The following is a 27,196-nucleotide window of genomic DNA, read 5'->3' on the forward strand; positions in this document are numbered from 1 at the left end:
TTAGGAGTGTGTTCAGAGAAAAACACCTTGAGTTTAATAGACCTGATGAAGGCCTGTAGATCTAACTCCAGTTGAAACCAATCAATATGTCTCTTAGGGCAAAAAGATAAGCCCCTATTGTACCTCATTCAGTTGGGTCAAAGAAATGTTCACGAATAGGTTTTCTTTTTCGTGTTGTGGCATCTGGTCAAGGTCATAGGTTGTTTGGCCTGTGGAGATTTTTCTTCTCCTCTGGTTGTGCTTGCCCCCTCTCCTGGTTGCTTTTCTCTCGAGTCCGGTGTCAATGAGACCTCCTCCAAAAAAGAATTGTGATCAGTGGGGGATTTAGGTTTGCTGTTTTGCCTCTTATGTTTTTTAATGTTCCCCTTGGTTTGGTATCCATTGGGCTTCTTATCCTCAAATTTCCAGTTATATACTCTACCCAACTGGTAGTCCTCTAAGTCACGGTGCCACTTTCTCCTTTTGATATCCTCCTGCTCAATCTGGAATTTGGACAACATGTTGGTAAGTGTAATCTTACATTTATTTAGTTCATCCTCACTCAATAGTGTTTTTAAGTTCTCCTCAATACTGGTCACCCATTCCGAGACAGACTATATTATGCGATGTAGGAAGTCAATATTTAATAAAATGACATCTCTTGCATATTGGTTGGAGAGTTGTTAAAAAACGAGTGCAGAACAAATTATTATTGGAAGACAAATTCGGTCTCATCGTGGATCTCATACCCCTCGGTATACGGTTACATTTGTAGTATTCACCCAAGGTAGTATTATGCAGTCTCAACCTTTTGGATTCGGTTTCAAGCCTTCTCTTGAGGTCTTTCGCCGATGGTATGCTCAGAAAAGCTGCGTCTCCCTCGAGGTTGTATAGAATCCGGTCCCTCTCTTCCTCAGAAAAACCGAAGACACCTGGAACACTGGTACTGGAGAAATCCATGGTGTAGTCGTAAGACTAGAAAAAAAAAATAGGGGGGGATACAAAAAGTGGTGCTAGCCACTAAGTTCAAATATCAAAAATACAAAAAGGTGTGGCAGCACTCAGGAAACAAGAGAACTCAGGTGCACTTCCCAGGACCTGAACCAAGGTCCATCCATACATAGAAAAACAAAAAAATGGCAGCACTCCAAGATTTGTGAAAAACAGAAAACGTACTCGTTTATTCACACGTGTCAAGGCTACGTTTAGGCTCCTTAGACCTGGAACCTTTCTCAAGCAAAGGTGAGTGTATGTGTGTGTATATTTGTATATATGTCCGCTAAAGGAATCTGCACTGTCTCGTTTACAATCACCAAATTTTGCACAACCGCTCTCTCTGACTCAGGAAACGTCATAGACTGGGTTTTGAGTCAAAATTTTCACCCCGTGCTTTTCAAAATCCACTTATTACCCACCATACACAGGAGCCATTGTCTGCTGCTGCTGTGGCATTTGGAAGCTCTGATTGGTTGCTGTTCTGCCACAGGTCATTAATTAGAGCTCTGATCTGTGTTTGGTTACCATAGGCAATGAGTATAGGACATCTTATGTGTGAGGTAATATGGATAGGGATACAGAGAAAGGGGAATATTTATCAGAAATGTCCGAGGTAAAACTGTACCAGTTGCCAATGGAAACCAATCAGAGATCAGCTGGAATTTTATAAACAGCTGTGCAAAAATGAAACTTAAGCTCTGATTGGTTGCCATGGGCAACTAGAGCAGTTCTGCTCAGACACTTCTGATAAATCTCCCCATAGAGAAAGTGACAGTCAGAGACAGAGATTCTCATTGGTATTGTATAAACATGTGTGTGTACAAATATGTATATATTTTTTAAGGGAAAGGGGGGGCGTGCAGAAGTCTGGGCCCAGTCTTTCCTAGTTACGCCCCTGTTCACATATGATGTCCCCTTGTTAAATTAGTGATTACAATACAGGTGATGGGTACAATTTCCCAGTGTGTAAAATCACTGAAAATCTATAAAAGGTAATGTTTAAGGCAACATTTAGATTCACCATGATGCAGTAGTCTGTGTGACATTTGTCATCCAAAACAAATTTCAACAAACTGAAATGAATTATTTGCTGTCTGAATCAAACAACTGGATCCAAAAGCAAACTTCATTATAGAATGCTATATCTAGAGTCAAGACAAACTCCTTATTAAATTAATCATATTGTACGTTTATTTGAATGCACAAAGTCTGCAATAATAGGTTTTTGGCATAGCCGGCCCATTAATATCTGCCATCCAAATACATTTAGCAGTAGCATTTTCAATGTAAGAGACATGATACATTTGGGCTATTATGAATTATGCTTTATGCTGTGGCATACCTATAGGAGATACACAGTTGCCAAACTCTTACTATGCTCATCCGCTAAATAAACTTTACCATTACCTACCAAAGATAGACAACAGTCCTGGCATTGTGTCCATCCTCCCCACTAGCATCCCCCTATTTACCTATTCCAGTGGTGGCGAACCTATGGCACGGGTGCCAGAGGTGGCACTCAGAGTGCTTTCTTTGGGCACTCAAGTTACCACCCTAGCACAGAGTTTACCAGACAGGACTCAAAGAATCTAATTGCAGTCCCAGGCAAGTCCAGATTTACTCATCTCAGTGCTATTTTAACCCTTGAGTTGCCAAGGCCATATCTCATTTGTGCCCACAGGAGGCACCTCAGTGGCCAAGACTGTATGAGATATGTCCTGGAATATAGGAGCCATAACTTAGGATGCCTGGCACCTAGAATCTCTTGGCTGCTTGGGACTAAAGGAAAAATGTGAAAGTGTGGAGAGGACCGGATAATCTTTGAAGGTCCTCATGTTGGCTCCATGACTGTACAACCGATGGGGCCCGTACAGCAGGACCCTGGAGAGAAGCAACATCGATAGTCTGAATTTGCCCTGCTGATTGCAGTTACATCAGTGTCCTCAGGTGGCTGGTACTATTGAAAGGAAAACAAAAAAAAAATTACAGCTTATATTGGCACTTGTGATAAATGAGTGTATTTTGGTTGTAGTCTGGGCACTCAGTCTCTAAAAGGTTCGCCATCACTGACCTATTCTATATAACACAAAGAAACCTTAATATTGATGAGGAGCCATTAACATTTGCTATTGTGAATCATTTGAATTTTTGCAAAGATTATTCTAAACTCATTAGCTGCTGGTCAGTATTCATCCGAACATGAAACAAGATTCTTAAAGTATACAATGTTGTTAATCTGAAAGTATTTTCCTGTAAAGAGGTAATAAAATACCTTGAAATTGACAGCTCCCATTATTATTACATCAAGTAACATCTCCACTAATTAGTTCTGTTTACTTGTTGGAACACAGCAAATCTAATGCTTGGAGAAAACAATGATGGAATCTGCTCAGAGCCATTACACGTATTATTGTCAAAATTTTATGATGAAATCATTTCAATTATTTATGCTAAACTGTACAAGTAATGTTGTTCAATAATTTTTCCCCCTTTTCCCTTAGGCCTTCTGTTTTTGTGTTTTTTTTTGTTATATATAAATCAATAGAAGGTTACTTGTACATATGAGATCAGAACTTCAACTGACACTTACATATGTGAAGAGGCAATGTACTAAAAACTAGACTTGGAGTGAGACCACCAGTAACTTTGCCACCACTGCGGGTATTATTGCAGTTAGGTCAGTTTTTTTGTTTTTGAAATGCCTCACGAATGTCACATCTGCAAAAATGTTGTGACTTTCAGCTAAAAAAGTTGTGTATCTACTTTATAACACCTCAGGTGCCACATTTATCAACCTGTCTAAGCCATTTGGGACTTATTTACTAAGGGTCACGGATCGTACTTCCATCGGACTGTTCATGGTTTTCGGGATTTGCGCTGCTGGGGCAGGTATTTAGCAGGGGATTGTGTCACACGCGATCAAATTTTGGCACAGCTGCGCTGGCTTCCATGCTACATAAATCCACATTAACATATTCATTTCAATGGGTTACTACACATGAGTGTGTTTTTCACGGATACATGAGGAGACTGTGGAACACTCAGAGCAAATTCTATTCCTGCATGTGTTTGCGGCTCAAGACTTTCCATTTTGAGAATCACTTCACATGTCTCAGCAGCGGATCACACACTGATGATATATAAACTGCAAAAATAGACCAAGGATCCATTGACCCACCTAAACCTGTTTTTTTCCCCCAAAAAGATCAAGGGGGAAGGGATGTTGAGAAACAATCCAAAGGAGGGTATTTATTGAAGACAAGTTGTGCCAAATCTGTACCAAACCCATGCAGTGTGTCTTAAAGGTAGTGTTATCCTGGGCCAAAGATCTAGTGGTGACATGGATAAAAAGTTCCCTAGTTGGTGTGTTCTCCAGGGAACGGTATCTTAAAGGTGGTTAATGGAAACCTACCATGAGAAATCTACAGTACCTATTAAGCTAGATCTGATGGTAGGTGGCTAGTAACATGCTAAGCCCGAATCTATTTTTACTTGATCCTAAAATATATCCTAAACTAAAGTACACTTTAACTTATATGCTAATTATCGGCAGAGGCTACTGGGGCGTGGATTAGCCATTGCTCCCACTACCTGGAGAGACTACTGAATGCCTCTGCAGCCTCGGCCAATAATTAGCATATTAGATAAAGGGTGTTTATGATTAGATTAAAATAGATTAGGGCTTAGCATGTTACTAGCCACCTACCATTAGATCTACCTTTCTAGGTAGATTTCTGATGGTGGGTTTCCTTTAAGGAAGAAATCAGGCAATATTTTTTTGAGGCTAACCCAGTATATTTGATGGTGAGCTTTCAAGAATACTAGATCTCTTCATTGGACATGGTGTTATGCTTAAAACTGAAAATGGAGCAAGTTTACAACCTATTACCTGACTTGCTGTAAATAGCCTGTCTATTTATGTATCATTCTGTTATTTAAAATATTTGTATTACCACGTTGTTAGTAATTTTTAGTACTTAGTGTTTTCTAAGTTTGTAGTTGAAGTAGCTGGTGCTCTTTTAGTGCTGCCTCCATCTCTTACACATAGGAGGATTGGATTTCATCACTACCAATCCCTGTTATCTTGGGAAGTAACCTACTAGTGTGCTCAGTCAAAATCATTCGGAAACTAGCATGGATGTTTCACTCCTATTGCCTAATCCTTCTGCAGATGTTGGAGAAAACAAACTTTCATACACATTACCTGGACAGGTAGTTTCACTGAAATTGGAAGTATCCATTGACACCTGTTCTTTTAAGAAGACTCTTTAAAAATATGTGCAGCACAATGTTTGACTTAAAGGGGTATTCCGGGAATATGAATGTCTGATACAAAAACCTATGATGATATAAATAAATGAATATAACAAAACTCAATGTCGTTAGTCACAAAATGGAGCTTAAATAGTTTGATTTTATGACTCACAAAATTTATGGCCTCTCTAAAGTATGCAGAGTTATCACCAAGATGGCCACCACTGGAAACTACAAGTCCCATGATCCCTTAGTTCTTAGTAACAGCTCCTCTCTCTTATACTCTGCTCCCACTGATGATTAAAATGATGACTCGTGACTGTCCTACTATGTTACCATAGTAATGGTGTGTGTAACTGGCATCACTACACATTACCTCACTGAGATGACTTCTCACCATAACACTGACCATTCTGGATGCACTGCAACCAACCAACTACAGCCAAACATAGTGATAATCACATGACCTGCGCAGGCCGGTGCATGACATGTGATGCGGACATGTGACCAGTGGCCATCTTCTGTCTGCTCCGCACAGAGGAAATCAACGGCCCAGTAGCATTTTAATTCTTCATTACAGTCTATGTCCAATAAATAACTAATTACATATTAGCTCATATTTTAATGACTCATTTGAATATGAATTATGCTGATTCCTGGAATACCCATTTAATCCTTCACTCTATGGACTTAAATGATGAACATCATCTGTAAACTGTAGATGAGAACGGCAGCGATACTATACCACACAGTCAATCATGAGTTAAATAGTCCACTGGCCTTGGGACAGAAAATATTGTTTTACATTTCAGTCACATCTGGAAACTTGAGTTAATAGCAACTTTGATAGTTAATGAACAAATAAATCAAAGCAACTAGACTTGATTCAATTTTAAATCCATCATATTTGACTCCTGTGAGAGACACTGTCTGTGTAATGACTCTGTCACCTTGTCTTAATGGCAGTCTCAGTTCCCCCGCTGTGCACGCCCTAATATCAGTATATTCCATCACATCACAGACTGATCAGTCTCCATGGTGCCACTTGCATTTGAAAGAAGAAGGTCAGGATTTAAGAGAAGGGACTCCAAAAGCAAAATATGCCCTGCAGGGTGCAGAACTAGAGGCATAAATGTATTTTTATATAACAATGCTACTTCTTAGCCAAACAGTCTAACCATGCTAAAAAGAAAAATATATTTTATATTTCAGTATTATAACAAAATTAGGTAATTTAGACAATATACAAACCACATTATCAAACTAGATCTGTGTATACCTACTGTCCATCTGTGTATGTGATATAAATGCATTAAATTGTGCAATGCAATGTAAATACATACTTCCACAATTGTGGAAGTTTATCATTAGGCAGGAATCGGACGCCAGTTTTTAGACGTAGGAGCTTTTCTGTATGTCAGATTTATCGTAGTGACTTAGACTGCTTGATAAACCTGGCATATGAGCTGTTAAGGTCTGCTGGGTATTTGCAACTATTTTACATGTTGCAAGACACCAGTATTTGAGCAACCTAAATTTGTGACTTTTGAAAGAATATGTGCACATTTGGATTGTCTTGGTAAATATTGGGTAGGTTATGGGCAGTAAAGAGTGGGATGGTTGGTAAAAAGGAGGGCGCAACCAATAATACACCAGAAACCTGGCATACTGTACCTACAATAATAATAATGACAATTCCCTACAATATATTTTAGGTGAGTGACGGCGATCCAATGGCACCAAGGGTCCTCTCAGTGTGCACACAGGCTAACACCATAGCACAGACTTTGCCAGACAGAACCCAAGGCCTCCTTCTACAGACCTAGAAAGCAAAGGACATATGAGTTTCAGTTTCACATCCTAGGTTGCCTATAACTACAGGAAGAGTGAGCAGGGTCGGATAATCATTAGAGCTATTGGAGCTTCTTCTCTGGGCCCTAAAGGAACGTTACAATGATGATCAAATGGATTATTAAAGGGATTTTAAAGAACATTTTACGGCATAGGGAATGTAGCTGTCTTTGAAAACAATTATGGAAACTATAAACTGTATTTTTGATTTTTTCTTTTCTGAAAATCTACTTTAAACTTTCCTGTCCCTGTATCAGCCACATTATGGAATTATATTGTTAAATGTTTATAAGTATAGCATGATGATTATCCCAGTTTTATCCTATAGATAGGGTATGATATGTGTCATTCCATATGGTATGGGACATAAATAGTGGCCTGTGTATCCTCACATTACACGGAGCTGATACCTGAGATCGCTATGCTGAAGCTGTCATTGCTCTCCTCCTATAGCCACAAACTCAAGGGCTTTAGGAGAGCGTGTCAATGTAGTGCATTGGATTTAGGCTGGGTTCACATCACATTTTGTGCCATACATGGTAAAGACATGTCAGGCTCAGCCCAGTGTGTCCTCACAACATATGGCACAGACATATCCCACTGTTTGCTTATACAGTGGGATATCTCACCCACGGACCCCTCCTCTCTCCTGAATGCGGGGGAGTATACAATGGCAGCAGCCAGTGATAGGCTACTGCTAATGTATGGGGTGTTCCCCCCAGTGATTTCACTGTCCTCCAATAGATACATGCCATATGATCAAGACAGCGGATTCTTTATTAATATCACAAAACACCACAACACAAGCCAAAAGATAAAAACATTAAAAATTTTCTTATACAGGAAAACCCAACATATAATAGTATTGGTTATCCTGACACCATCAGCTCCCCCTGTAGACAAAAAGGCCTTATATAAGACAGCAAAGAGTACAACAATGGTATTCAATAAGTAATTGCTCAGTGAGCTCAAGATTATACAATATAGGTACACCATGCAAAAAATACCGGCTATGAGTCTGTAAGTAAAGAATGCCATGGTGCTACAACTGAGTAAAAGTAATAAGTGAATATTACCTGTGGCAAGTGTCCGAACAAGAGGGAGCTGAGGATAAAAGCCCCACGCGTATCGCCTGCAAATGTGGCTTCCTCAGGGGTCTTATATGGACGGTGACATCACCAGTTTCCCCCCTCCTGCTGAGCCATGTATCCGCTAAGCGAGCCTGGAGGAGGGATGCAGGACACTGCATCATCTACCCATAGCCTTCTATTGCCTCCGCTGAGCACATACGTCGCTACATGTTTTCATCATGGCTTATTTGCTGGGTGCGATGTATAGTGGTCAGATGGAGGCAACAGTATGTCAATGGGTACGCTTCAAGGTGGCCTTAAGTCAATAGCCTCTCACACAGCCAAATCAGTTCCCGCTGTACTGAGGAGACCCAACCAGGTCCAAACAGTGCTGTCTACAGTTGGAAGTCTGTTCCTTCTGGAATAGATAAACTGGTTTGGCTTAATCCCACACCATGTTTTTAGACTTCTTGTAGGTCATACTTGGTGTTAAGCCTTGCCTTTCAAGGTAGAAAAAGGAGGCATTGTTTTCCATTTAACACCTTGGAAAACTTATTTGCATTCTTCCAAGAATTCCCTAGTGGAGCATCTATGGCTTTAAGTCTCCACATGCCTTTAAGGTGACTTACTGTCTGACCCCAATGGGTACACTCAGCGTATACTTTTCTTAGTTTTCGTCCCACCCACTACCAGTTTGCATAACATAAAAAAACCTTCTACAGAAAGACAGGACTTTGATTGATGAAAAGGAAAAATCTTTTGTAAGTACCCCCAGAAGACCTATTGAAGTGCACACTGTCCTATTGATCCATGTCCTTTTCAAATAGAAATGATCATGATGCTGATAAGCCCTGGATATGGAAAAGTTGTTGGAGATTGATGTAATAAAGTAAATGCCTACTGTGATAACACACTAAATGCATTATGTCCTTTAAAAAGACACATTAGCAAGTGAAGGCTACGATAAATAATAGCATAATTCATCAAAAAAGACCATGTTTCTAAGGTTTCAATAGAAAACTATTGTGAGAATATCCACCACCAGTATAAGTCTATCTATGAATCAATGAGCTTTAACATGCTGTATTCTATACTTGTATCTTATGTTTTAAAATAAAAATAAGCTTGTTGTTAACTTTATTCATATTCTATTAGCGATTTTCCCATTTTTATCGATGACATGATTTTGGTGATTTCTGAATATATTTTGCACATCAAGAGTATTGAAAAAGTACTTGCAAATGTTTTCCATGTGATGTGATTTTTTTCATTTGATGTTTTCTGAAGTCCACATTGTGTCCATCTAAGAACTGGCATTGTGCATGTCAGGGATTTCCATCCATGTGTTTTGTCAGCACCCTAAACTATATATCAGTATATTCTAGGATATTGGCCAACAGCAGCTAACACATCTGAAATCACTGAGTTGTATGTCCTGGGGGAAGTAGGAGACCACACATGAAATACACATTGTATCCAAGTTCAAAAGACCAGGCGGTCAGTGGTGCTATTGTCCATAGACATCCAGAAATGTTGTAGAGTAGAAATAAAAGCATTTACAATGTATTTGTGCAATAAAGAAGTGTCTGAAAATAATAATAATAATGATTCTAAAAATAATAGCGAATAAAGCCATTCACACAACAGGATTCTGGTCATTATTGTGCATCAGTACTTGTAAGCTAAAACCTTGAGTGTATCCTAAAGAGAAAAAGCATAATCAAAAATCTTCTGTGTTTGGACCCACCTCTGTTTCTGACTCCCACACACTGATACAAAGTAATAACCAGAATACTGTCATGTGAAAACAAGGAAATGAAGAAATGAAGGAATTCTATAAAAAGGCTAAAATAGAGCAACTATGTCAGACCAAGTACTTCCACGCAATAAACCTTTCTCTGCAGTAATTATATGACCATGGATACAATACTACTAAAATATTGGGGCCATTTAGCTTGGTGTGAAGGTTTCAAGAAGTCAATGACAGGTTAAAGTCCATGACATCAGTCCTGGGGCAATTAGTTGGGCAGTATTAAACAGTCCATCTATAACTGGCTTTAGAAATCAGACTTTTTGTCATGTCATAAGGCACTTATGTTCTTTGTTCAAGATGGGGTGAAGCTCAAAGAACCATTTGACCTTGGGATTTATCCTTTTTTAACATTTGGTAATAAAGGGAATTTATGATGTGAACATATTTTAGCTTTAGCTAATGAAATGCATTCACTAATTTCCATTTAAAAAATTGTTTATATGTTAATGAGTTTTATTTTGAAATTCCCTTTTTAACGGAATTGAACAAAGAATAGTCAAAATTATTTATAAAAGTCATCTTGTTGCATATTAAAAGAAATCTATTATCCAAATCAAGCATGATAAACCCTTAGGCCGGCGGCACACGTAGGTAGCGTTTTGAACCTGTTTTTGGGCCATTTTTAAGCAGCCAGTTAAAAACCGCATGCATTTTTTGAAAACGCATCCATTTTTGACCGGTTTTACCAATTATCTTAATTAAAATGGTCAGAAATGGATTTGTTTTTTAAAAACACATGCTTAAAAACGGCCCAAAAAAGGGTTCAAAACGCTACATGTGCCGCCGGCCTTACTCATAGACACTTACTTATAGAACCAGGCACCGTGACTATGGTAATTCTCTTATATTTGTTATTTATGGTTTCCTTCCTTCAAAAATCAACTTTTAACCCCTTAAGGACGCAGCCTGTTTGCAGGTTAAGGCTCGCAACTTTTTTTTGAAATTTGACCAGTGTCTCTTCCTGTGGTAATAACTTTTGAACGCTGTTACTTATCAAAGCGATTCTGAGATTGTTTTTTCCCCACATGTTGTACTTCATTTTAGTGGTAAATTTTGGCTGATAAGTTTTGCGTTTATTTACAAAAAAAGGAAAAAAAATGATGAATTTTTAGAAAAATTTGCCATTTTCGAAATTCTAAATCACCGCGTTTTCAGGCAGATAGATTTACCACCTAAATAACTTGCAGAATAACATTTCCCATTTGTCTACTTTACATTTTCATAATTTTTGAAATGTTTGGATAATTTATTTTGACGTCACGCGGCCTACAAATCGAATAGCGATTTTCCGTATTTTCGGAATTGACTATTTTGGGGATAAATACTGTTTGAAATAAAATTTTACATATTTAGCATCAAAACCCCCTATATAACCAACCCATTTTCAAATCTGCACCCCTCAAACTATCAGAAACAGCATTTACAAAGATTGTTAACCCCTTGAGATCTTCATAGTAATTGAATCAAAATGGCGGTGAAATTTAGAATGGTCAAATTTTGTCGGTTATACGTTCATTTAGCCCTAAAATTTACACATTTCCAAAAGATAAAAAGAGAAAACTCATAAAATTTGTTCTACAATTTCTCCTGAGTGCAGCGACCCCCCACATGTGGACATTACTTGTATTATGGGGGCACAGCGAGGCGCAGAAGGGAAGGAGCACCTTGCAGCTGCCAGGATTTTAGTTTTCTGGTTGCCCCCTTTTGAAGGCTATAAAATTTTCGCTTTTCCGTTATTTGGGCCATGTGACGGCATTTTTTTTGCGGGACGAGATGCTTTTTCCAGTGTTGCCATTTTGGGGTTGGTATCACCTATTGTTGAAAATTTTCGAACTTTTTTTGAGGTCATGAGTAGAAAGCATCAATTCTGTACTGGATTTTTTACTTTTTTTTTTTTTTCGTGTTCACCGTATATCCTAATAATCCTGTTATCTTTATTCTATGGGTCGATACGATTACGGGGATACCAGACATGAATATTTTTTCTTATGTTTTACTAAATTTGCCAAATAAAACCCTAATGTGGGGAAAAATCTATCATTTTTGCATCGCTGTCTTCCAAGTGGCATAACATTGTTACGTTTTTGGCTACAGAGCTGGTCGATGGCTTGTTTTTTGCGGGACATGTTGTTCTTTGCAACAATATCATTCTGGAGTACATATGTTTTGTTGATCACTTTTTATTGCATTTTTAGTGGAATATAATAGGTAAAAATCATAATTTTTGGCGGGTTTTTAACGTTTTTTTTTTACGGCGTTCATCATATGGGTTCAATAGTTATTTAGTTTTATTCTATGGATTGTTACGGACGCGGTGATACTATATATGTGGGGTTTGTGTTATGATTTAGACTTTTTTGAGCGTTATATGTCTCTTTATATGTTTTGGGGCTTATGGGCATTTTTAGTGATTTATAAAGTAATTTTTTATTGAAAAACATTTTTTTTTACTTTTTTTTACATGATCCACCATGGGATATGAACAAGCAATCATCTGATTGCTTGTTCTTGATAATACTCTGCAATACTAATGTATTGCAGGGTATTATCAGTGCCAGCCTATGCAGATGCATAGGCTGACACTTTGCCTTTAAGATGACGTCACAGACGCCATCTTAAAGGTAAACCCTCCAGGCTTCTCTGGGGTCCCGATCGGACCCCAGAGGTGCCAAAACAGCGATCGTTCCCCCCGAAAACGGTGCGGGAGGGCCGATCGTGGGGTAAAGACCCCCAGAAGGCATGTTAAATGCCGCGGTCGCGTTGACCGCGGCATTTAACGGGTTAAACACCCGCGATCGGAGCCCACTCCGACCGCGGGTGATAGCCGGGGATGGCAACGGTAGATTACCGTTGAAATCCCGCGGCTAACGATGCCGGTTCGGCTGCTATACAGCGCTGAACCGGCATCGTCTCTGCGCAGTAGCTGTACTGCGCTGAGCGCTATTCGCGGGACTCAGCGCAGTACAGCTACGGCGCAGAGCGGCAAGGGGTTAAAATTATGCTCATGAGCCTGAAGGGCTTCTGGGGCTATTGCCAAAGCTCCTATGTGCTGCAGCTTCACAGGCTGTTAGACTGTCTCACCTTCCTGTTCCCACTGCACTTCCCTCTCCCTCTGAATCCCACTGCAGCAGAGGAAGTTTCAGCACAATGGAAGCGGGTTGTTCTACTTGCACTTTGTAACAGCCTGTGAAGCTGCAGCACGGAGGGGCTCTGTTAACCCCCATGAACCATTCAGGCTCAATAGCAGAATTTTAAAAGTTGATTTTAGAATGAAGGTGGTCATAAATCACAAATACCACAGCCCAATAACCACAGCCCTGGTTCAATTAGCAAGTGTCCCTAGTTTATCATGTGTGATTTTGATTGTAGGTTTGTAGGGGGCTGCTTTGAATGACGTTTTAAGGCAAAGATTTACTTATCTCACTTGAGAAAACATATTTGCGTATTTCCCAAAAACCCCACCTGAGCATGCATGACCTTTAAGTCAGTTTGTGCTTGGTCTTTTGATGGTTAAAAACAGCATGTTTGCTCCAATACGACACATGTGATATGCTTCATTAAGATCAAAGAAAAGCGAGTGCCGTAGACATCTATAAAATTGTATTGTTCTTCTCTAATTAAATATGGCCTCATCAGCTTTCTTAACCCATCTCATCCAATAGCTCCATCTTTGTTATAAATGACACAAAGATTAACTGGGCAATATCTCTCTTTTAGAGCCCAGTCTATGAACTCATGCTGTCATAATATCCTTATATTAACCCTTTACTCTTTCCCGCTTATAAGACTGTGAATGGTAATCTTTGGATGATTGCCCGGAATTGAAGTTCTGTAATTACTTGTAATTACTGAAACATGTCTGAATCTATGTAGATCTTGACCTATATTACATTATAGAAAAACCACTACTTGTTATTCTAGCACATGAAGCAGAGCCAACTTGTAGCATGGAAAGGACAGCAAGACTCCAGTGAGAAGACTGTTCACATCCATGCTGTGGCTTCCATGCACCTTCCACATAACATAATGTTCTGCTAAAATTATTTCATCCATAAACCTCAGTCACTTAGAGTTGCCCATAGAATTTTTCATCCATGTGTATTGTGAGTTAAAGTGGTTTTTCCCATGAACAAAAGTTAGGCCCTATCCACGGGATAGGGCCTAACTTGCTGATCAGTGGGGGTCTCAGCGGTCAGCAATTTCTTTGCAATTTCCTTCAACTCCATAGAGATTAATGGAGCAGAACAGTCTTGCGCAGCCGTCTGCTCCATTACTCTGACGGATTGACGAGAGGGGTCCAACATAGGTACCTGGGACCCTATCGGACCACTCAATTTTCGTGATCTGTGGGGGCCTCAGCATTGAGACCCCCATTGATTAGCAAGTTAGGCCCTATCCCATGGCTAGGGCCTAACTTTTGTTCGTGGGAAAACCCCTTTAATGTGGCAGTGCTCAGTTTGTGTACTGTCGATTCTTAACTGGAACCTGGATATGGACATTGATAGTATGACTAAACACTTACAATACTTACACACATTGCACTCATATAGAACATATACACACCACATATCCATGGCCTTATAGCATTCAGCAAAAGTGCGCTGCTTAACCCCTTACAGACATGGGACTTACCATTACGTCATATGCCGGCTGTGGGTGTATGGAGAGGGCTCTTCCAATCACATTAAATTCCCAATATCCACAGCATCAGTCTAGTATAATTTCACTGGAAAATATGTGGGGAGAGTGGCAATGGAATAAGCACTCCGTGTCTACCAGGTATGAAATGCAATGATACCATGAACTTTGTGCATATTACAAGTGACTGGACTTTAACGGGAGGCCTGGCAACAGCAGGGAATACCTGTTTCAGCTTTTCATTTTGAACAAAGAGGCACATGAGAGAGAGCAGGCTGCTTGTAGATGTGACATGCCAAAAAATTATTCATAGTTGAAAATATTTGTATATTGTCTCCTATAGAAATGATTATCCCCCAGTGAATTACAGACTGGCGTATCCAGTGTGAGCGTAGAAATCAATCCAGAATAAACTGGGAGCAGAAATTACTTAGTGCTATTTAATCAGCTGCTGTGTACATACGGAGAAGTCCTGTTTACTCAGAAGCCAATGTTTAACCCCTTTGTTGCACAATCAATATGGTTCTGGAGCAGCATCAATATTGTGCTATAAGGGTTGCTCTGTACCGCATGCTTACATGTGTATATACAGTGTGTTGTTTGTCCAGCAGTCACAGATCAAGTCATGTATTTCTGTTCCAGGCAGAACACAGAGCCATCCATCTTTCTCTAATCAATAGCACTGGCTGTAGACAAAGCTGTGAAGAAGGGATGTCTTGTTTCATGTATAGACAGGTCAATCATTTTAGAGGCTGATAACATGATGGAGCCAGTGAGGTGTGCAGGTACAATGTGCATCTGTCACTGCTTAAGTGATTGAAAAGGGCTGATATGAAGTCACCGGTGAGCACCTTTTTACAAATCAGGAAGTGCTTTATAGGATACAGTAGGAATCACATTTCCTAACTTAGTATTTTGTGAAATAATCAGCAAACCTTCTATTTATAGACTAATTTATTTACCTGTCTCCTTCCGAATACAGTTTCAGTTAATAACCCTCATCCACAAAGCTCTTCATAATGCTGCAGCTCCCTGCTTCTCCTCTCTCATCTCAGTCTATAGTCCAACCCGTGTTCTTCAATCTGCTAGTGATATTAGATAATTCTCTTCCTTAATTCGAACCTCTCATGCATGCCTCCAGGACTGCTCCCGAGCCGCACAAATTCTCTGGAATGCCCTACCACGGTCTATCAGACTAATACCCCTACGTAATTTGATGGAACAATATAAATAAAGATTATTATTGTTATCAAAGTATACCATATAAAATAAAACTCTTAAATTGAAGTGATATACTGTACTTAGCACCACAATAATTACCATATATATACTCGAGTATAAGCCAAGCCCCATTCAGCTTATTCTCGAGTATTAAAAAAAACCCAAAAACATAGTATTTATCTCTGGTGCTCACTCCCAGCGTCCTGTTCTCCATATGGTTCGTCTTCTCCCCACAGCTCCAGCGTCCCGGCACGTCTATACTCTCTTCCTTACCCACACACTATGACTGTGCCATGTCGATGCCTCATGGCGTCATAACCTGCGTGCAAGGAGAGCGCATAGACATGCCTCTGCCACGTTGCCAGGAAGCTGGAGCCGGGGGGGGGGGGGGAGAGGACACCGTGGTTTCTGAGGTTCAGCTTGACATTTAATCTTTAGGGGGAGCTCTTCTGCTGGACATTTTATTAAAGAGTGGTTGCTGCATTTTCCACCTTTCTTTCCCAGTTTTTTGGTGGCATTATTAGGTACCTTGGCTTATACCTTGGGTATATAGGTTAATACATTTGTTTCATTTACATAAACTATATTATGGTGAATCACATACCTCTTATTGTTCAATCCACTATTTTGCATTCACATTTATGCCTTTTTTTTTGCTTTTTTAACTTTTAAATATAGAAGTAAACAATAACCTCAACTTTTATGTGTAGTGGTGAAGCCATTAATGCAATATTTTTAAAGAAAGACCACAACCTCCTCCAACCATAATAAGCTGAGGAAACATTACTTGAGGATGATTAACTGTAATGTTGTTTTTCACAAAACTAAGTTTAAAAGAAGTCTACCATCGAAATCAAGCATGATAAACCAGAGACACTTACTCTTTTTTTAAGTCTTCATTTATATAGCATACAACAAGAGTATAAACATAAGAACATACAGTCATACAATTGTATATCAATAAACATAACTGTCAGACACAAAGTACACATTCGTTAATTATTTTAGTAGCAGAATGTGAGAGAGAGAGAGAGAGAGAGAGAGAGAGAGAGAGAGAGAAGTGAGGAGGGAGCCCCCCCTGCATTGCCCAAATGTAGGGCTCATGGAGGTGTTGCCAGAGCCCTCAGTGCTGCAACTTCACATGCTGTAAAAAATGTCTCCTACTCCCCTCTGTTCCCCTCTCTTTACCTGAAATAATATCACTGCAGCAGAGGAAGTTTCAGTTCACAGTGGGAGGGAGAAGTGCTCCTTGTACATTGTACCAGTCAGTGAACCTACAGCATGGAAGGGCTCCCCAGCAGCCCTTCTGGCTCTTTAGCACATTTTTAAAATTTGAATCTAGAAGGAGGGAGGTCATGGATAACAAATATAAGAAGATTACTACAGTCACGGTGCTTGGATCTATGAGTAAGTGCCCCTGGTTTATCATGATGGATTTGGATAATGTTCCGGTCATTTTTGACTGGGACTATTAAAGTCTGGATTTTTAACTAATTTAAGTCTTTTATTTGAATTTATTTTGCATTATCAAAAACTTAATTTAAATTTTTTTTGTGTCAAAAAATGTTACATGGCCTTATTGCATTATTCATGCATATTGCACATTTATCTTCATAAAAATGTAAACTATAACATCAAACTGTATGTACATATACCGTATATACCAGAGTATAAGCCGACCCAAGTAAAAGCCGAGGCCCCTAATTTTACCACAAAAACCTGGTAAAACCTATAGTTTTTTTTACTCAAGTATAAGCCGAGTTTGGGTTTTCAGCACATTTTTTTTGTGCTGAAAAACTAGGCTTATACTCGAGTATATATGGTATTTAAAAAAAAAAATAAAAAAGTCTAGTCTTTTCTATATAAAATGTGAAATAAGGTCCAAGGTGCTAAATTTACTGTTTGCATTTGTCAATGTACATGTATTTTGCAAAAGTACTTAGCACATTTGCAACATATCACATTTCATTTGTGATTACTTTACGTTGGACAGAAGGCGCATCATTTCGGTTTTCGGCTGGCTGCACTGCTGGTGGAGGCCGTGGATATTGTCACAGTGCTAGCGAAAACCCTTTGTCCACAGGATTTAACAGCATGCTGACCAAAGTGAACCATGGCTGCAGCTCCATCATCTCTGGGTGTTACTTTGTTGGGCAAGATTTCTAAAGTGCCGTACGCAATTCTGTTATTACAGATGGGGAAATTTTGTAACTGGTGCTAAGTTTAAGTATTGAACTTCATCTATCAAGTAATTCCATGCTTTATATTTATAGTTCTTGATTTGGATATAAGTAATTGGTGGTTATCCTAGTTCTATTTCTCCATTGATTTTTATCCCTACGGTACATTACCCACCAGCAAATTCTTGGAAAAAAGCAGCAATTTATAAAATTCTGCTGAACTATAGAAATTTTTTTCACTGTTCATAAACATTAATTTGTCATGAAGACTTATAACCTCCTATCGTTTCGTTTCTTTATTTCTCAGTTCTATTATTGGATGCCTTATGGAGTATTTTTATGTATTCTACTTAATGTATTGTAGTATCAGGTGCTGTCATCTCTGTGACTCTAAAACAATGTGTCAAGGAGCATGACAGATGTAACAAGGAGGCTTCAGCTGTATCGTTTTGTAGCCACATGAAAAGGAGGGATTCATCTTTTGATTTTTATTACAAGCAGCCTAGATAGGTTTGCGCATGGGCAGGATTTGCGACTGTTGTCACCTACCAGAACTATGTAAACACCAATTCCAGATGCCGTGTGTATGACTGAACAGTAGGTCAAAAGGGGAAACAGGAAACACAATAGAAGCGCCACATGTGTGAATCCGAATAGGTAATTGCGATGAGTTATTCTGGATAATAGAAATATGCTCACCTATTTTGGTTGTACAGCCGGTACAACACGAGGGAACCGCTTAAGGTCACGTCCGGAGTGGTATTAGGCAGCTTTCCTGGTTGTCATGTAGACAGGTTGTCTCATGAGAAGATGCAGTACTTGAGTGAGGAATTCCAGGATGGTATTAGCGCCAATGACTCGGTTGTGAGGAAGGCTTATTCAGTTTGCATAATTTTTATTTCATGAAGCTTATAAAGACGCGTTTCGAGCCCGAACCGGGCTCTTCATCAGTTAAAATAAAGCATGACATACAATAAACTTGCGGGTTTAAATAATGGTTTTTTGGCGCGAGTCAGTGCGTCTGCATCGCGTTAGTGTGACGTCAGAGTAGACATAAAAACATATAGTAAGAGTATGTTCATTCATAAAAATTGTTATTTCTTAAAATTGTCATGTGTTAGTAACAAATAATAAATAGTGACTGCTAGCGCGTGGTTAAAAATTGGGTATTTACATAATTCATTCGATAAATACATAAAAAATCCACATATATTAAGACTTAATAGTTATGTTTAAAACAATGAATGGTGTTACCCCATTGGTGACATATTCCATTGTGTTGGTTATGTTGCGAGCTGGAGTGTGTCTGGCGCAGTTTAGCGGAGGTCTGTCTATTGAGACGGATGGAACTACGGAAGCCGGTAAAGACCAAATTTCCTGAGAGGCGAAAACGGAGGTGTCGCTATGTTGGTAGGGGTAGGAGCGGAGTTGGACCTAATAACGAGGTGCGGATTATAGTGTTGTTTTAGGTAAGTATTGTTTCTGTTATTTCATTGAGACCGGCAGGTTTAAGTGTATTCAAACGATATATCCAGTAGATCTCTTTCTTTTTTAGTTGTTCAAATCTATTATTTACCTCGGTGTTTATGTGATCGATCGGGGTGATAGTAATAATTCCTTCACCTTTATGTTTAATGGCACAGTGTCTGGATAGACCGTGTTTGAGAACTTTATGTTTAATATTGTAACGATGTTGGTTGGTCCTGCAGTGCAGGGGTTGTGTCGTTCGTCCTACATACTGCATACCACATTGGCATTCGATGAGGTATATGACATACCTACTGCAACAGTTTAATTGATGTTTGATTTTAAATGTTTCTTTTGTGCTATAAGATTGAAATGTATCTCCTGTTTTTATTATTTTGCAACATAAGCACAGGAACACGGGAACACAAAGGGGCTTTCACTACACAGGAATGGCTTGAAGATCCGGCGGGCAAGGATGGGAGCCGCCGGATTATATAGCAGACCCGGAAGTGGCCAGCGCCAATCACTTGTGCGAGGAGAGGTAAGTTAAAAGAGGGACTGGGGCAGCGCCACGGATAGGGGCACCCGTGACAAACTATTTTGTATAGCACGCTGTGGGTTGCAATGATAATATGTGTTTGAAACATTTTCCCTTCTACTGTTAAGGCCATACACATACTAATCCAGAAGTGAGGCACCTTTTTCCTCAGAGATCTATACCACCATCATTTTATTATAATAAAGTTTCTGAGTATGTTTTTATGTCTAACCAGGGTAACTTGAGGGAGTACAGAGGGTACAGTTGCAACCGGGCCCAGAGGCCTAGGGGACCCATATTGTGTACCTCTTCTTTATGAGAAGACTAGTACTATACACAATACTATAAAATGTAGTGCTTCGCTCCATTGGCCTAATGGACACTGTACTCTTGTGGTTTTCTTCCCATCTCTCTGACTGCGCTTTAAGTGTCTCCTTTTCTGGAACATTCTCTTCTCAGCACCCAAGACTGCATAATAGTTGCCAAGTCCCTGAGAACAACCGCTGATGGCAGGCCAGGAGTTAAAAGCCAAGTGCAACATTGATTTTCAAACTGTTTAAGGGTGTCTTGCTTTGTATTAATATATTTTTCCATTCTGGTGATATGACCATTTGTGTTACTAATTGTTTAAGTTTAGGAGGAGAGGCATCGAGCCAGTGGGCAGCCAGTACTTCCTCCTTTGCATCGTATATTCTCTTGCTCACTCTTGCCACATGCATCTCAGAAAGATCTCCAGAATCCGACCATTTCTTACAATTAGAATTGCTAAAATGCTAATTTTTGCTATGATTCTCTTTCGACTAGACTACTGTAACTCCCTACTAATTGGTCTTCCACTCACTAATCTCCAATCTATTCTAAATGCAGCAGCCAGGCTGTTCTTTCAGGCCAAACGCTACATGGACGCCTCCAGTTTGTGCTAATCAATGCATCCTTCTTCTTCCAAATACAGTTTAAAATAATAACCCTGATCCACAAAGCTCTATATAATGCTGAACCTCCCTATCTCTCTTCTCTCAGTCTACTGCCAAACCCGTGCTTTTTGATCCAGCGGTGATCTTAGATTAATCTCTGCCTTCATTCAAACCTCTCATGCAAGCCTCCAGGACTTCTCCCGAGTTGCACCGATTCTCTAGAATGCTCTTCTAGCAGAATAATACCTAACCTCCAAAGTGTCAAATGTGCTCTTAACCCCTTAACGACTTGGCCTTTTTTAGTTTTTTCACTTCCATTTTTCACTCCCCACCTTCAAAAATCTATAACTTTTTTATTTTTCCACATAAAGAGCTCTGTTATGGCTTATTTTCTGCGTAACAAATTGCACTTCGTAGTGACGGTATTTAATATTCCATGGCACGTACTGGGAAGCGGGAAAAAAATTCCAAATGCAGTTAAAATGGTGAAAAAAACACATTTGCAACGTTTTCTTGTGGGCTTGGATTTTACAGCTTTCACTGTGCGCCCCAAATGACATGTCTACTTTATTCTTTGGGTTGCTACGATTACGTGGATACCAAATTTGTATAGGTTTTATAATGTTTTCATACATTTAAAAAAATTAAAACCTCCTGTACAAAATTTTTATTTTTTATTTTGCCATCTTCTGGCGGCAATAACTTTTTCATACTTTGGTGTACGGAGCTGTGGGTGGTGTCATTTTTTGCGACTTTTGATGGCGTTTTCATTGCTATCATTTTTAGGACAGTGCGACCTTTTGATCACTTTTTATTAATTTTTTTATATTTTCCAAAATGGCAAAAAAATGTTATTTTTGACTTTGGGCGCTATTTTCCGTTACGGGGTTAAACGCAGTGAAAAACCGTTGTTATATTTTGATAGATCGGACATTTTCGGACGCGGTGATGTTTATTAATATTAATATCAGTTCTAGGGAAAGTTTTTTTTTAAACTTTTTTTTACTTTTACTATTTTTCAGACTCCCTAGGGTACTTTAACCCTAGGTTGTCTGATCGATCCTACCATATACTGCCATACTGCAATATGGCAGTATATGGGGATTTTAATCCTCATTCATTACAATGTGCTGATAGCACATTGTAATGAATGGGTTAAAACGAGACAGCTTCGGGCCTTCGTGAGACCCGAAGCTGTCATGGCAACGGATCACCGCTCCCCGTGACGTCATCTTTTTGCCATGCCATCCCCGTGCCATCTTTTTGGAGCTTCCGGCAGCATTGCCGGCGGCGATGGCCGTGAGAGCACCCGCGATTGGTGCTAGCACCGATCGCGGGTGTTACCGGTAAGCTTTTGCTGCAATATGCAGCAAAGACTTACCGGCTATGGAGAGGGCTCGACCCATCTTTTTAGGCAGGCCTATCACATTCGCTAACTGCATGAAATGTCAACTCTCTCTTTACTAATCCATCCTATGTCCTCCTCCCTTCAGTTATCCAGCAAACACCAGATATTTACCAAACTACAGGCTTGTCTGCAGTCACTTTCAACTTGGACTTTGTATGTAAGTTGGCGGCTGATGACTGGTTCAAGCAGCAGCAATTTTGTTTATTAAATAATTGTATGCTGTTCTCTTATAAATAATGGTTGGACCATTATACAAGCTCTTATACCTCTTGTGTCACCCCCTTCATCCTCACAGAATGTAAGCCCTTACAAAGAGGGGCCCTCACTCCTATTGTTGCTTATGACTGTTTGTACTCTGTAATGTAATATTATATTTGTATATGTCCCCTATGATTTGTAAAGCATTGCAGAATTTTATGGCTCTATATAAATAAAGATTATTATTATTTTGCACAGCTTCAAGTTATGCCACTGTCTAACTGAATTTGTTGTCTTAAATTGTATATTTAAATTATCTTCTTTAGTTTTTGGTGTATTGCATCCTAGTGGGGAAAGAAACAAATCTCTATAATGACATAATTTAGGTAATTAAACGAAAGCCTCACGTATAGCCACATGACTTATGCTAAAGGCTAAAATTGCAGTTTTAGCATATAGTGACCCTTTAAAATAGCGGACAGAGCAACTAAGGTAATGAACATGACTGTTCGATCACAACACAAACATATTTGAGAGTGGTTGTTCTTGTCGATATGCCATAAATAAAGAATATTTTCAAAGTTTTTTTAATTTATTTTACATGTATTAGAGCGATACCCTTTTGACTTTGTAAATAATACAAGTCGTAGCCCCCAGCATTGCTCGGGATAGTAATTTTATTATGAAAAAATCTAAAATAATAGAAGCATTTCAAATCTTATATTCAACACAACAGATATGCAACACAGATTAACTAAATAATTGGCCAGGTAATGTGAAATACTGAAACTCCTTATTCCAGAGTCTTTTGATAAACAACATTCTTCATTTTTCCTACGGGTCAAAGACAAACAGAAGGTGATACAAAAATAGCATCATCTAGATAGATGATTGCAGCTCTGGATGTGCCTGTAGTATCGTAGATGATGTAATGGCAGATAAGACTTCTGATCTGGATGTGACTGGGGTATCATATATTATATAGATTGTGACATCCAGAGCTCCAGTGATCTGAGATTATATAATGGTAGACAGATGATTGCAGCTCTGGATGTGACTGGAGTATTTAATGACAAGGATAAGACTGAAGCCCTGGATGTTACTGGAGTATTCCACCAACAATATAGATCTCGTTTCATACACGCCAGTGTGGACGCAAATGCAGCTTGCAAAAAAAGTCACCTGCGCAGTCCATATTATAAATTATTTTTCAATGCGTATACATTCTTCTCATAAATATATTATAAAAGCATAGAACAGTATGGAACAGTATAAAAGTACAAGTGACACGTGGGGTAAACACGACGAGCGACCAAACCAATTCCTGCTGCGTTTCGCAGGTAAGCTCCTCTGTCTGTCAGCACAGTGTGGACTTTTATACTGTTTCAGATGAAAGGATATAGGACTGGAAATGTGTACTTTGGACTTTTTCTATTCTTATATATTGATGAGAAGAATGTAAAGGCATTGAAAAATGAAAATAAAGCTTTGATGTGAATTGTTTGCGGCTGTATCAGAATTTAATATATGTGACTGGAGTATCACAGATAAAATAAGCATTGCAATTGAGAACATATTACCTCAGACATAAGCTGTCTTACACCAAGAATAATAATGGAAGATTGATACTCCAGTCATAGCAAGAGCTGCAGTCATCTGAAACGATATAACAGTTGATGGATGATTGTAGCTCTGAATGTGAGTATAGTATATAATGGCAAGGATAAAACTGGAATTCTGGATGGAGTATCACAGATGATATAAGCATAGGAATTGAAAATACATAATTTTTCATATTACCTCACATAAAATATTCCTCACATGTCCTTGCATATTACCTCACATATCACTTCACATATTACCTCACACATAAATTTTCTTATACTCATAGCCTATAGTAACCAATCAAAGCTCAGAACTCATATTAATGACCTGTGGCAAAATACAAACTGAGATGTGATTTGTTACGAGAAGCTCAGCTGTCAGCAGAGAATGGCTACTGTAGATGATGGTTAAGAAGTGTATTTTCAAAAGCATGCCGTGAAAATTTTGACTCAAAACCTAGTCTATGAATAGTAAAACATTTTTTTTCCAAAAGTAAAAAATATATTAAAAAATACATTAAATTCAAAACACCCCCTTTCCCTAAAACTAAATAAACAATAAAAATCCCAAACATTAGGTATTTCAATGCCTGATCTATCAAAATATAAAAATGGTTATTGCTGGCGGTGAACCGCATAACACAAAGTAGGTCCCAAATGTCCGAAACACAACCTTTACACCATTTTTAATCACATAAAAATTTTTTATAAAAGTGATCAAAAGGTCACACAGTCCGCAAAATGGTAGCAATGAAAATGTCAGCTCACTTTGCAAAAAAATGACATCTTACACAGCTTCATGCACCAAAATATGAAAAAGGTATTAGCAGCATTTTGCGAAGACTTTGTATTACTTCTTGAAAATGTATGTACATTTGGTATCATTGTTATTGCACTGAATCAAAGCATAAAGAAGACTTATCATTTGGAGTGCACCGTGAAGTCTTATGACCTCACAGGGTACAAATAAAGTAAAAACACACAAAATATTAATAATGATTTATAAAAATATTATGACATTTCCCCATATAATAAAAAAAAAAAACCTGCAATACGATAAAAAAAAAACTCGCTATAGTCACCCTGTTTGCCTGAGACTATATATATTACACAGTATATCAAAACAACTGAAACAAAATAGGAAATTCATTAATAATGTTAATTTTGAATTAATTTAAAAATTTTTAAAAAAGTGCTCTAATTTTTTTTCAAAACACTTTTTTTCACTTTTAACCTTAAATAACAATTAATTACATTCTGTGTAACCCCCCACTAAACACGCAAAAAAAAAAAAAATTACAAATATTCGCTAAAAATGCCCGGTCACTAGAGCCTTTTCAGGTCGCGTCACTAAGGGGTTAACTAATATTTCCATGTGTTCTAAACTGATGACTGTTCTATTATCATTGGTGTTAAGCTAAATTTAAGAGAAACAAGAGAAACCTGTGCAGTTTGTATAATCACCCTGTATATTTTTAGAATTATTTACTTAGTAAACATCTTTAGTTCCAGTGTATTCATTCTGACACCCAATGTGTGATGATAACACCTCACACATTACCTCCCAGTCACACAAACAATACTGCAAGTAGGACCACCAACATCAATTACGTCACAAAGGCACAATCATATTAGCTCAATGGACTTAATACCAGACTGTCACTCTCAATATTGGTCACATCATCCCTAGCCAGTTACTTCCCATCACCATAACATATATAAATTAAGATTATTAGCCATCTATGAACATGGTCCTTTAGCAATGCTATCTGGAACACAGACTGAGACCCCTCTTCCTTTTGTAATACCCTACATAAGTAGTAGCTGTTATGTCCAAAGTGTACACTTTACCAATATTATGTGATACATTATTGTTACTAATTGACATACATACATCAGAATAAACTAGTTCCTGTTACAATATCTGGAGAGCAGAATATAACAGAAAAAAACCAATGTTATCTGTCTAATATATATAGATGTTACTAGTACATATAGAAATGTATATATTGTATTAGATAAGAGTTTCGGCTACACATGTAAGCAGATGTGTTTTCAGTGACATAGTGAATATGTGCGTTTGGCTTCCCACATACTGGAAGTAAAAGTTCACCTTTTAAAAGGACAAGATGCTCATATACATGAATTATAGCTTCAGAAGGGTCAGTGCTTACAACATAAATCTGTCCTCAGGTCTTCCAGTTTTCTAGTGAATAAAGTAATAGGAAAACAGCAATAAACTTTGCCCCAGACAGCAGTAACCTCTGGTAGCAGTCTGAGGTCACCGTGAGATTTGTTTCAGAAATAACATTTGACTTGGCTATGGAGCTGCAATACTAATCAGCTTCCTGGCATATAAATATACAGGAGATATTTATACATCGGTAATACAATCACCCACACATGGACCAATGTCGTATTAAGCAGCTTCTTCTGGTCTATTCCCATGTTTTGTATTCATGATATTTTTCTTTTAAGTTTTACTGTAAAAAAGTTCATTTCAATTTTATTATTATTGCACTATTTTCGGGGTATGTGGAATGATATTCTTCCTATATCGCATACTTTTGGTTGCCTGACATATGTCACAGAAGTGTTTTTGTGTTATCCATTTTGTCAGTTATGCTATGCATACATTCAATCACCTTGAAAACTGAATGGTGATATTGTTGATTTGAACTATGTGGAGAATAAAGCCTGACAGCATGCCAACATTCTTCCATGTACATGGGGGTATAGTGGAAGACATGAGTAAGTATTGTTCATCAGTTAAAGAGGACTGGAAATAGGATTATGTAGAAAGAGCAGGTACCCAGGTGCAACTATGTCCTAGCTAGCCCAATCCTCACCATCTATGATGTTCGGATAACTTACACAGGAACAGAGCCAGTTTCAGACAAAATGGGGCCCCAAAATAAACCAATTTATGAACATAAAATGCTCACTTAAGTCCTGCACAAAAATAACATTTTTGTGGTTTATAAAACAGTACTATTAGTACCCAGGATTGCCCAGGATAGTAAATGACTGCTCTTAGCTATTGGAATGAGTTAACAAAAAATATT

The 27,196-nt window shown here is 38.5% G+C and overlaps 1 long non-coding RNA gene across 2 annotated transcripts; it reads right to left on the reverse strand.

The window, feature by feature from the left end:
- Positions 1–191: 191 nt before the first annotated feature.
- LOC140126632 (uncharacterized) lies at positions 192–15,800 on the reverse strand. Of its 2 annotated transcripts, none has more exons than XR_011854868.1 (3): positions 15,564–15,800; positions 788–2,932; positions 192–482 (listed from the first exon to the last, which is right to left on the reverse strand). It is a non-coding gene; the product is annotated as an uncharacterized lncRNA (long non-coding RNA). The 2 variants fall into 2 exon arrangements; XR_011854869.1 differs by lacking the exon at positions 15,564–15,800 and adding an exon at positions 6,180–9,570.
- Between the last annotated feature and the right edge of the window lie 11,396 nt (positions 15,801–27,196).

This window comes from Engystomops pustulosus, chromosome 4 (assembly GCF_040894005.1).
Source record: "Engystomops pustulosus chromosome 4, aEngPut4.maternal, whole genome shotgun sequence".
NCBI classification, from domain to species: domain Eukaryota; kingdom Metazoa; phylum Chordata; class Amphibia; order Anura; family Leptodactylidae; genus Engystomops; species Engystomops pustulosus.